Raw genomic sequence first — 8,479 nt, forward strand, 5'->3', positions numbered from 1 at the left:
CTTTAGATCTTGGTGCACGATTTTAACCTAGTGTACGTCTGATTACTACTCAAAAAGTGCTATTTTATAGCTTGTAATTAACTCTTTTAAACACTTTTAAGTAGTAGTTATTACCTTTTAACTCAATTGGCATGTTAAGGACCTTTGCAATCAATTCTAATCAAATTGTGTTGAGTTTTGGTGTTTTGATAGCTTTTTGATCACCAAAGCAATCCAAGATTGAGGAGAGTTCTTTGGAATCCATGGAAAAGAAAATGGAAAGCTCAGAAACATGAAGAACCAAAGCTTTGAAGCTTTAAAGTCCTTTGCCATAAGCAAATCCGGAATGCGAGGAGGGAAAGCAAAGAGAAATCTAACATGAAGCATTCTTGATGACAGTCATGTCAGCCACTTTTGGAGCACTTCCAGGAGTTCAATTTATGCATGCTATATTTTGTTTCAAAGCTCAGGAAGTCAATAATCCAATGCTTCAAACGGTGTGCGATTCGGAGTTGAAATGAAGGAGTTACAGCCATTGGAAGCCGATCACTCCAAGCTGAAGGAAAATTTTGCATGGCTGCGAAATCAGCCTTGGGCTGCGAAAATGTTGTCCTTTTGCTGCGAAATTTCACAGCCCTCTTGCACGCACAGCTGCGGTGTTCTCCTGAAGCTTCCCGATATTTGCGACCAACATTTTGAGATTTTTTTGCTTTAGATATTTGATGTCTAAATCCCCAAACTCTCCTTGTAACCCACCTATCATAGGATTCCTTAGTCTTTAAGTAAGAACAAAAGGTGAATAACCTCTTATATATAGTTTGTAATTTTCTTTACAATATAATCGTGTAATCGGTGGAAGGAAGAAATATATTTTACAGAGCACTTGCTCTGTTTTTCCTTCATATTTTTGTTTTCTCGTTATTTTTCTTTCTAGCCAATCAAACTCTGAGGATTTTTCCTCAGAAGATGAGAGGCTAGGCTCTTCGTCTCTTGGAGTGAAGAAAGTCGGGTAAGTTTCCTCATGCATAAATTGGAAGTTTTGTTGTTTTAGTTTTTAATGAAGAGAAAGTGTGACCCATTAATGGTTTTTATCTTTTTAGTTAACTTAAAACGCCTTTAAATCACCTGGGCCAACACTTGGTAAGGCAAGTGATCTCCATCCATTGAGATGCACTTGTTTATCTCTTGCGAGCCTTTGGGAGGTGGTTTAGAGGCAGGATTTTCTAGAATAGCCAACACTTGGTAAGCTTTTGGACTCCAAAGAGACATCCATTAATTATCTCTTGCGAGCTTTTGACGGGTAATCCAAGGTTAAGGATCACCTTGAATGGCAAATGCTAGGTGAGAGGCATGAGCCATTGCAAGATGCATCAGTGAGAGGGAATTAGCGTTTGAACCCATTAAGGGGAAGCATCTGTACCACACCGGTTAGAGAATTAACTATATGTTAATTCTCTAATGCGAGGAAAAGAAACAAGTGACCGGAACTCTCCTTTTTGTATGAGGAACCTGAGCCTAGTGATCTAAACTCCAAGAAACACTTTTCATTATAATTAAAATCAGTTACTATTATTTTTGGTTAGCTTAAAACCAATCCTTTTTCAAACATCTTTATGTTTTCTTTTAAAGCTAACCTTGAAATGAAAAGACACCAATTCAGCTTTGAATTAATATCAATTGTGAAGTGAAAACCCATCCCAGTGAACGACCCTAGAGCCACTATGCTATGCTAGCTAAGGCTATCCTAGTACATGGCGTAATAGGTTATAAATTTTGTTGATTACTCCCTTCTGAGGACCACAATCAAGGAACACCAGCTGGACACGAATCAAATGGTACCACTATCAGGGACCATTGAGAGGACATGAATCAACTGAGACACTAATTGGGAACGAATCAACGTCAAAAAAATAAGAACGAGGAATAAAGAACACAAAAGGAACAAGATAGGATGATAACAGAAAACAAAAGATAAAGGGATAGAAAGCTGATTTTAGAACCTATGCTCTGATACGAAATGATGCAAACCTCAATCGACATAATTTGAGACCCAACAAACAATATTGGAATAATTGCCTAAGAAAGCTAAAATACAGATTTTTGATAGAACCCTGACCCAACATTTATAAGTGAAACGCGAACCAAAAGTATAAGTAACAGACCTTGACCCAATGATTACAATGGAATCACAAACCGAAGGTATAAAGTTTGAATGCCATAAGGAAGAATCCCTGATAAGTTCACAGTTTTTGAAGAACCAAAAGAAGAGCAAAACCTCGCTTTTTTTTATTCAATAAAAATTATCCCCTATTACAATGAGTGCGTGCTATTTATATGTCATGAAAAAAACTTACTAAATATTAAAACCCTAAACTAAAAAATGTACTAAATATTAAAATCCTAAATAAAGGTTGATTTGGTCTGAAATTAGCAGATCCAAAATAGGAAAATAGCTAAAAAAATATTCTAAATAATAAAAGCCTAAAATTAAGGTAGATTTGGCTTGAATTTAGAAGCTCTAGAATAGGAAATAACTTATATGAAGCTGGAAAGTGAATCAGTCATTAATCCATGCCATAAATCATGCCCAATCAAGCCAGATTAGCCCTCAATAGCTTGGATCAAATTTATTACACCTTCATCTTCCTTTGGGCCAAATTTGGAATGTCCCGCGTTAGAATCAGCCCAAATCTCTTGAATTAGCCCATTAAGTGCTTCTTTGATCTTCTTAAATCTTGCTTTAGTAATAGGCCCAACTGGAACATGCATTGGATCCTTGAATGCTTGTTGATTCTCATCATCAGGGGCTTACAATTTATTAACAATCATCTCCCATAATACAACGATCACTTTCTTGTGATAGTAGTACTTCAAATCACAAGAAACAACGAATCACTTGGTGATTTGTACTCTCTTGTATACCAAATATTTGGTAGAAAAGATAAATGACTAGACTTGAAGCTAAGGAGAACTTAAATGACAAGAAAGGAGAAAGAGTGGAGAGAATGGATGAATAAATGAAAATGCCATGGGGAGATCTGTTTATAGATTTGATGGTAATCTTTAGAAGAGATGTGTCTTTAAAATACTAGACATATCCTTTGAAGGGTTGTCTTAAGATACCAAACATTGGAAGAGGTTGTGTCTTTTAAAAACAAGACACATCCTTTAAAACAAGTTGTGTCTATTAAGAAAATATGTGTCCCAATTTCCTTTCACTTATAAAAATTCCAACAAATATCACATATATATATATATATCCTTGAAAGATTCACCTAATTGAGACTTGTTTTAAGATAATATGTCCACACGCACCTCACCAAACAGGTCAACCTTTCTTGAACTTTTAATTTAAATGAAATATAATTACTATGGTGCACATTCATACGGTAGTGGAAGGGCCACAACTATTATCTAAAGAAACAAAAGAAGTATTGGAGAAGTCCTTCGTCCTTGTTTGCTAGACACAAGAGCTTACCAACACACTAGTTGCTTTTCATGTTTTTGGAGATTGAGATTTAAATTATTTCAGTTTGAGGATTATTAAATTTTAAATTTACATAATTTTCTGTAATAGTTTATTTTAATATTATAATGAGTAATACGAAAAATATAAAATTATTACTTTTATATTTTATTTTAAACTCAATTTACTTATTTTAACTCTACTATAAAAAGATTAAATCATATACAAATATATCAAAATTTTAATTAATTTTAATTAAATTTAATTTTTTTATGATAAAATTAAATATGAGAAAATTATTTTCTTTAACATTTTTTTCTTTTATTACTATTTTCGAAAATCAAATGTAGCCTTAAAGTGAATGAAATAAGCAAGAACTTCATTCTTAGATTGAAGCTACACTACAAGAAATATAGTCCAATTTAATTGTTGAAGAGGTAGAGGTAGCCTTTAAGTAGCCTCGCTCAAATCAATACCGTTTTGAGAATTAACCAAGTTGCGGAAAACTTTGACATTGCCCTCTTCCAACCAGAGAGCTTTGTTTGTTTTATGTCAACCTCTTCAAGATTGGCTAAGTACAAAGAGGTCCATCAGGTCCATTCTCTGAATTTTCTCTTTTTAAGACTATGTTTGGTTCTAAAAAAAATCAAAAGAAAAATGTAATCAAAAGAAAAATAGAAAAAAATAAAATAAAAGAAATTATGAAGGAAAATAAAAATAGATTTAATTTGTTTTTTTTTTTTTTTGTATATAAAAATTAAATAATTTTAAAAAAAATATAAGTTTCGGTCTTTCATATCATCTTTCAAAGCCTTCAACTTCAAAATTCAACCGAGGAATGACAAATGGCAGCCATGCGAAAGCAGAAAATTCATGAAGCACAAAGAATGAAAATATCTACATTATCATATCAGAAATATCGGACTAGTCTTCTTTATTTACATCACTATACAATATTCTTGATTTTCTCAAAAAAATGTCATTTTGCCTCGTCACCAGTGAGACTTTCTTCTTCTCCACCAGAGCAACCTTCAACAATAAAAGAAAAAAACATCAAAACCCAGAAAAGAATGAATCGAAGTAATGTTAGAATTAAAGAAAAATGAAAAATGGAAACCTCGATCATTCCACATGCTCCTCCTCATAATTAATGTAAAAATGGGTCTCTATCCACTCATCAATCCACGCAAGCAGATAAGCAAGAAGAAGGATAACAAAAAAGCAACATAGTATCTCCTTTTCTTCTTCTTGTTCCAGCCCCAGAAAATTTTATTATCTTTCATGGAAAAAAAAAAAAAAAAGAAGGAACAAATCTTAATTCTTCTTAATTTGCAAAAGCTGAAATTTCATTTTGATAGATTTTTTAAAATTTTGGTTTCAGATGCTATTCATTACTTGCTAAAGCTATGAAATGATGTTTCAGTTATAATAAATATATTTAATATTAGATGGAATTTCGTTTTGTTGTTGAATTTATTCTAGTTTGTTAATGTAACTACTATCAGAATTATCATAGTATATAGCTGAAAATATGTTATCGTTATTACTACCATTGTTCGTGTTGAGGTTTTTGTAAGGCATCGACTTGGTAAAATTTTGTACAAACTTTACTTGCTATATTAGTTCTAATTAGATTATGGCAAGTTTGTTGCATGTTTAATTTGTTGTTGTTTTGTTATGCTTACTTGTGCTCCTGTCTAGTTTGGATTTCCTATTTATATGGTATGTGAACTTTGTTTATTTGCCTTAAATTCTATAAATCTTTTCACTTACCAACATGGTTAAAGTTGAACTTTGCTATTAACATGCTTTGAGGACTAGGGCAAAATCACTATTAGTGATTAAGAGTGTGTTTGGTAGTGATTCTTGAAAGCGTTTTAGTATTTTTAACACTTGAAAATTTTTACCTTTTAAGTATTAAAAATGTTAAAAACACTTTCTAAAATCACTATTAAACGTACTCTTCAGTTCATAAAAGATACATTGTACATTTCTCTTTGATAGACAGCATATCTTCTTTGATTTTTTTTTTTAAAAAAAAGTATTCAAATTCATGTGTGACAAATAATTCAAGACGACTAGCAAGTAAGTTGGATTCAAATTCATCAAGGGACATGGACTAGCAAGTAAGTTTTATCCTGAATGAGCTTAAAATAAAAAATGTTGCAAGCTACAAGTTATATGTACCTCTTTAGAGGACTTACCTAAGTGAGAGTTGTCATGAGACTACGACTATGAGATTGGGCTATTTCCTATGACTCGTCAATAGCGCTAACCCACTTAGAACCAAGCCTTATATTAATATTATGTGTGTGACATATTGAAGTTTGGTTAAGGACCTAGTTCACTATGAATCCTCAAATGAAAACAGTTAATACTAGGCGTAAGTTTAAGTCTGGAAGACATCCACACATATTCAAACTTCTCTTTATCAGTTTTTCATATCCCTTGAAATTCAACTCATCCGGAATGAAAAATTGCAAGAAAATACATGAAGTAAGAAAATTGGAAACATCTAAATGATCACATTAGCAATATCAGAGAAGTAGCATTCGTATTCTTTATTTTCTCTCTTTTCTTCTTCGACTGAGTGGCAATCTTCATGAAAATGAACAAAAAATTATATTCAGAACCCTAAAAGCCATTTGCCTTTTCATCAATGGGGCTTTCTTCTTCTCCGCCTGAGCAGCCTTGAACAATAAAAGAAGAAAACATAAAAATTCAGAAAAGAAAGAATGAAAGAATGAAAGAGAATGTTAGAATTCAAGAAACATGAAGAAAGGGAAACCTCATTCCGCATGATTCTCGTGTTCACGGTCGTAATGGACCTCGTTCTCTGCCAGCTGATTAATCCACGAAAGCACAACAAGGAGAAGAAGGAAGACATACAGTAGCACAAAGATGAAATAGAATTCTCTGTCCAGTTCTTCTTGTTCCAGCTTCTCTCTAAAAGATCGCATAATGATGTTCCCCATTTTCAGTATCTGTTTCTTGGTCAAGAAAAAATATTTTCACTGAGTTTCACGGCAACCAAACAGAAGCACTACGAAATAAACAGAGATGCACAACAGAAACAGAAACAGAAAAGATCACGGTTTCCGAAAGGATTAAGTGGAGCTTATTTTTTCTACAAAATTTCTTTTGCTTTTCTGACATTTTCTCGGCAACCAAACAAAGCATTTTGCAAAGTATAATAATTAAAGAATATAATTCAAAGTTGGAACAGAGAATATAATAAAATTTTCTTGCCAAGCAAACACAAGTATTTGAATGTTAAGAGTTAGGCTTTACTCGAAGTAAAGATCGGCCAGAGGCTCACAAAAATCTGAACACACGCCAACTCTACAGATTCAACTCTTTACGCGATTGAAACAACTGCATTACAAAGACAAGAAAGATATTAAGAAAGATCTAGGCAAAGAGATCAAACTGATAATGTTTGCCCCAAAAAGAACAAAAGGAAAAAATTATCTCATTTTCTCAGCAAGAAAACAAAGAAGACGAACTTGCTTGCATACAAATAAGAATTCAAAAAAAGTCACAGATTCTTGAACTTTCTTGGGAACCAAACAGGGTTAAATCGTAAAGTTTAGAGGATTGGAGACCGGCTTTACTCACAGAACACCGGAGTCCACACGCACAGCGATCCAAGTTCCAACTCATTTGCCAACTGACTTAACTGACATAATATACACGCAGAGCCGACTCTTTTATATTTGGGGCCTGGCCCAGCATGGCCCAAAAACAAGCGACTGGAGACTAGCTCTGGATCCACTTGGGCTAAGTTGTCAATAAAAAGAAAATAATTATTTATAATATTAATTTTTTTTTTTTTTGTTACTTAAAAAAATCTTACTGTACATAGTTTGAATTTTTTTTTAATTTTCATTTTTAAAAAATCCTTGAAAGTTTTTTTATTAAATAATAAAAGCCTATTTGGGTGTGTGATTAAAAATATTTAAAAAAAAAAATTATACCATTATTTTATTATTTTTTTCAGAGATTTTTTTTAAAAAAACAAAATAAAATAAAGTAATATTCTAATAATATATATATATATATATATATATATATATATATATATATGTAATGACCATAAATAATGTTTTAGATTCTTTAATAAATTTTAAGAATAATTTGAAATTACCTTAAAATTTTAAATTTTATTTGTTTTGATGTTCATTTAAATTAAAATATCATTAGTAATTATTAATTTTGAATTATTATTATTATTTATTTTTAACAAAAATAATCAATTAATATTGATATTTTATATTTTATAATATTTTTGTAATTAAAAAATTATTTTTATTTTTAATAAGACATGAATTAAATTTAGTTTATGAATTTAGAATTTTTATTTTTTATAAAATTAAAATAAAAAACTATTTTTAAAAATAACTTATCTAAGAAAAGTCTTTAATTTTTTAATTTTTAAAAAATATTTTTTAAAATAACTTACATTATGAAATCAAAATACATTAAAGAAATTAAAGAGATGATACTATTTCAATTCAGATTGGAATCAAAAGGAACTAAGAAGAAAAGAAATTAGATCTTCATTCTCAATCTTTGTTCCGCATACTAAAACATGCCCTAGACAGGCAGAAACATAACCATACTTTTCATTATCAGTTTTTCAGATCATCTTCAAAGCCTACACTGAAATTCATCTCATAAAGAATGAAAAATTGCAAGAAAATACATTGAAGTAGAAAGATTGAAAACATCTACATTATCACATTAGTATCATGAGAGAAGTTGTATTCTTTATTTTCTCTCTTTTCTTCTTCAATGGAGTAGCAAGCTTCATGAAAATGAAGGAAAAATACATTCAGAACACAGAAAGCCATTTTGCCTTTTTTCATCAACGAGACTTTCTTCTTCTTCTCGACTTGAGTGGCCTTGAACGATCAAACAAAAAAAACATGAAAATTCATAAAAGAAGGAATGAAAGAGAATGTTAGAATTAAAGACAAATGAAAAAAGAGAAATCTTATTGCGCACGATTCTCGCGTTCACGTTTGTAATGGA

At 31.3% G+C, this 8,479-nt stretch overlaps 1 long non-coding RNA gene across 1 annotated transcript; it reads right to left on the bottom strand.

The window, feature by feature from the left end:
• Window positions 1–5,864: 5,864 nt before the first annotated feature.
• LOC117932961 lies at window positions 5,865–7,141 on the bottom strand. Its single transcript, XR_004654265.1, has 4 exons — window positions 7,064–7,141; window positions 6,737–6,820; window positions 6,234–6,429; window positions 5,865–6,135 (listed from the first exon to the last, which is right to left on the bottom strand). It is a non-coding gene; the product is annotated as an uncharacterized LOC117932961 (long non-coding RNA).
• Window positions 7,142–8,479: the final 1,338 nt, after the last annotated feature.

This window comes from Vitis riparia, chromosome 16 (assembly GCF_004353265.1).
Source record: "Vitis riparia cultivar Riparia Gloire de Montpellier isolate 1030 chromosome 16, EGFV_Vit.rip_1.0, whole genome shotgun sequence".
Taxonomy (NCBI): Eukaryota; Viridiplantae; Streptophyta; class Magnoliopsida; order Vitales; family Vitaceae; genus Vitis; species Vitis riparia.